Here is a 4,094-nt window from a genome sequence, read left to right as displayed (position 1 = left end):
TAGTGTCTAAAAAGTATAAAGTGTCATCAAAATCAAGAGAATGCCGCATGGCTTCAGCAAGGCGGTATGTGAGCTTGTCATCTCTAATTCTCAGTGTGAGTTCTCCGCTGTCCATGTTAATCAATGCTGTGGAAGTCCGTAAAAACGGTCTCCCAAGTATCAAGGGTACATCTGCATCCTCATCGACGTCTAGCACTACAAAGTCAACCGAAAAAATGTACTTGTCCACCTTGACAAGCACGTCTTCAATGATACCTCTGGGATGTCACACCGTTCGGTCCGCCAATTGTAAAGTCATCCGAGTAGGCCTAGGCTCTCCCAAGCCTAGCTTTTGGAAGAAAGTGTATGGCATGATGTTGATACTTGCCCCTGAATCCGCCAGTGCTATTTCCTCAACTAAGTTGTCGATGTTACATGGAATGATGAAGCTTCCCAGGTCTTTCTTCTTGTTCGGCATGTTCTTTTGTAGCACCGCTTAGCATGAAGCATCTAGCACCACTGAAGCACTCTCCTCCAACTTCCTCTTGTTAGTCAACAAGTCTTTCAGGAACTTCGCATACTTAGGCATTTGAGCTAATGCCTTTACAAAAGGAATGTTGATGTGGAGTTGCTTGAATAAACTCAGGAACTTCTTATACTGTTCATCGCCTTGGTCATTCTTCAATCTAGAGGGATAAGGGATTCTTGGCTTGAAAGGTGGGGATGCCACCTCTTTCTCTTTCTTTGCTCTATCCTCAACCTCTACAACCTCGGGTGCGTGTTCTTTCAGCTTCTCACTCAGAAGCCTCCCTTCAACCTCACCACCACTTCTCAAAGTGATCACCTTCACATGTTCTCTAGGGTTGGTTTCCGTATTGCTTGGTAAACTTCCATGTGGCCTTTCGGAGAGAGACTTCGCAATTTGCCCCACCTGATTTTCAAGGTTGTGCAAAGAGGCAGTGTGGTTGCGAAGTGTAGCCTTGACTAATTCAAACTGTGTATTTGCAGATTGAACAAATCTAGCCAAGTGCTTCTCTAAATCCATTATTCGGGTTTCCAAGCCTGAAATTCTGTTTTCCACTTGAGGGACTTGTTGTTGTTGTTGGAAACCCGGTGGCCCCATGGCCTTTTGTGGTCCTTGATTACTCCATGAAAAGTTGGGATGATTCTTCCAACCTGAATTATAAGTATTGCTATATGGGTTCCCTTGAGGTCTCATGCCATTACCTACAAAGTCAACATTTTCCACTGAAGAAACATCACCAATAACGATCAGGCAATCGGAGAGAGCATGTCCTCCACCACAACCAGTGTAATTAGTCGCGGCCGCAACTCTATTCGAAGCTATGAGATCTAGCTTCTTACTAAGACTCTCTACTTGCGCCGCCAATGAGGTTACCGCATCAATTTCATGGAGACCGGCCACTTTTTTCTTCTCCCTAGAATTCCATTGGTAGCTATTTAACCCCATTTCTTCAATTAATTGATGAGCCGCATCGGGAGTTTTGCTACCTAAGGTATTTCCTGTTGCCGCATCCAAGAGTTGCCTTGTACTCGGGTTCAAACCATTGTAAAAGGTTTGAACAATCATCCACTCCGGGAATCCGTGTTGTGGACACTTTCTCAGGAGCTCCTTGAACCTTTCCCATGTCTCGAATAGAGACTCCAATTCCAACTGAACAAAGGACGAGATCTCATTCCTAAGCTTTCTGCGATTTTACGGGAGGAAAATAACGGTCTAGAAAAGCTTCTACCATCTCCTCCCATGTAGTGATTGATGCTCTAGGTAATGAGTGTAGCCACTGCTTCGCTCTCCCCTTCAAGGAAAATGGGAAGGCTCTCAATTTGATGGCATCATCTGTCACCCCATTTATCTTCAGCATATCGCACACCTCGAGAAAGCTCTCTATGTGACTGTTTGGATCCTCATCGGCCAAACCGTTGAATTGTGCGGACTGCTGTAACATATGGATGAATGCTGGCTTCAGCTCGAAATTCTGAGCTGTAATGGGGGGACGCACAATACTCGATTGTGTCCCCAACACTAAAGGTCTGGCATAGTCGGATAGTGTTCGCTGTTGCTCATTCTGTTCTGCCATGTTTTCAGATTCCTCGCCTTCCAAATCAGCTGAATTATGCTGTTCTTGCACAGGTTCTTTCCCTTTTCTTCTAAGTGTACGTTCAAGCTCAGGGTCTGCTTCAATCAATATTGATGGATTCCCTCGGCTCATAACCTGGAGCTGCACCAAAAAGAAAGAAAAAGAAAATCAGAACGATGATAGAATAAGAAGATGTGAAATAGAATGTGTGGTGAAATAGCTAAGAAAACAAAGTGCAAAGTATCTCTAAACGCCTAGCTCCCCGGCAATAGCGCCAAAAACTTGACAAGAACCCCCTTGCGTATATCCCGCAAGTGCACGGGTTTGTCGAAGTAATAATCCCGGGTGAGTGGGTATCGAATCCTGACACGTCCGAATATGCGTGTAAATCGCAAGTGCACGGGTGTCGAAGTAATAATTACCCCGGTGAGTGGGTAGTCGAATCCACAGGGAACAGGGCTACTAGTACTATCTTCTTCTCTGCTTTCTAACCTAATGATAAATGGAAAGGTGTGGTGATCTAATGTGCGAATAAGTGAATACCGGAGACGAATATGCAAGGGTTAAATGGATGGAGATCTCAATCAGTAAAAGTGGGGTATTCGGGCAATGCTACCCCTAGGATTCAGGTATTAGGTACTGAATAAGCTAAGTGTTTCTATGATGAGTAAGTTAAGTCATGGAAATCCAAATATAATCGGATCCGGCCTCCCGATCACCGATACTAGTCCCCTACGAGGTCCCGGTGGAGAAATCGCTCAATCTCAACACCTCACACCACATATGACTGTAAAACACTCTAGGGATTCCAAGAGTTGTATCCGATTCCTAAAGATTGATCCAACCCTAATTCCAGGCGAAGGATCCTAACCCCCTACAAGGTCCCGGTGAAGAAATCTCTCAATCTCACGCCTCACACCAAATATGGTTGCATAGAGCTTAAGGAACGGAGATAGAATACACTCAATCGGAAGGGAGAGGGACACTCCACTATCTCATGACTCACCCTCTCAACCCTCTTTTAACCTTGAAGTTCTAACTCTAATGGAGACCTCTCTCACATCAAAGTAACAAATCATGCAAATCCAATCAACCACAAGGATTAATTAAACAAGCAAGCAATGAGAATACAAGATTAAAAACTTAATCAAACTCGGATTAAATAGAAACACTAAGCAAATCCACAAAAGATGAGAATCCTAGGGTTCACAAGCCCAAATACCCTCTAGGGTTTTAGCTCTCCATGGAGCAACATACAAAATACACCATCAATGAATGAAAGTACATTAAAAACCATAGAAATAAACCCCCTTATATATGAGCCGATGGCCTTGATGGAGAGCTTGACGTCTTGAAGGACCCACTCCGAAGCTAGGTTCACTGGTGGCTTCCTTGATGCTATAGACGGAGGAGGAATCGATCAAAGTTGGTGACGAAGTGCCTCCAAAAGCCGCAAAAGACCTCCTCTCCAAACCCTAGCCGTCTCACCTCTCAAGAGCCGCACAAAGATTAGAAAGAATAGGGCAAAAGCGGCTATTTATAGGCCTTAGATCGCGTCATCACGTGCCCTCACGCGCCCGTGTGGATTTTTCCGCAGCGGCCGCGTGGGTTGCGAGATTTCCCGCGGCGCGTGAGCGATGTTTGATGCAGTACTACTACAGTGAAATTGCTACAGTATTTTTTTACAAAACGAGATCCGAACACTCTTCTCTTAAGGCCACATGTCCGGGCACACGTCCATGTGGTAGGCTATAAAAACTTTTTCTTCATCGACGTATCTTTGAGAGGTCTTGCAATCTTCACAAAGAGAAGGAATATGAAGATGTGGCTGCCTTTGTGCCCTTCAAATAGTGAATTGACTTGAATCTTCTTGGAAGTTGGCACACATCTCCACGTTTATGAGCTGCTCTCGTGTCTTGGTCCTTGAATTGAACAAGAACTCCCGAACATTGTGTCTTTATAGCCTATCTTTGCTTCCTTTTTTTACTCTTCAAGGCATTCACAACCTATATGCAT

At 44.6% G+C, this 4,094-nt stretch overlaps 1 non-coding gene across 1 annotated transcript; it reads left to right on the top strand.

The window, feature by feature from the left end:
• Window positions 1-1,580: 1,580 nt before the first annotated feature.
• LOC120256308 lies at window positions 1,581-1,687 on the top strand. Its single transcript, XR_005535270.1, has one exon. It is a non-coding gene; the product is annotated as a small nucleolar RNA R71 (small nucleolar RNA).
• Window positions 1,688-4,094: the final 2,407 nt, after the last annotated feature.

This window comes from Dioscorea cayenensis, unplaced genomic scaffold (genome assembly GCF_009730915.1).
Source record: "Dioscorea cayenensis subsp. rotundata cultivar TDr96_F1 unplaced genomic scaffold, TDr96_F1_v2_PseudoChromosome.rev07_lg8_w22 25.fasta BLBR01001392.1, whole genome shotgun sequence".
NCBI classification, from domain to species: Eukaryota; Viridiplantae; Streptophyta; class Magnoliopsida; order Dioscoreales; family Dioscoreaceae; genus Dioscorea; species Dioscorea cayenensis.
The sequence above is the reverse complement of the archived record's forward strand: the minus strand, read 5'-3'. Positions and strand labels throughout refer to the sequence as shown.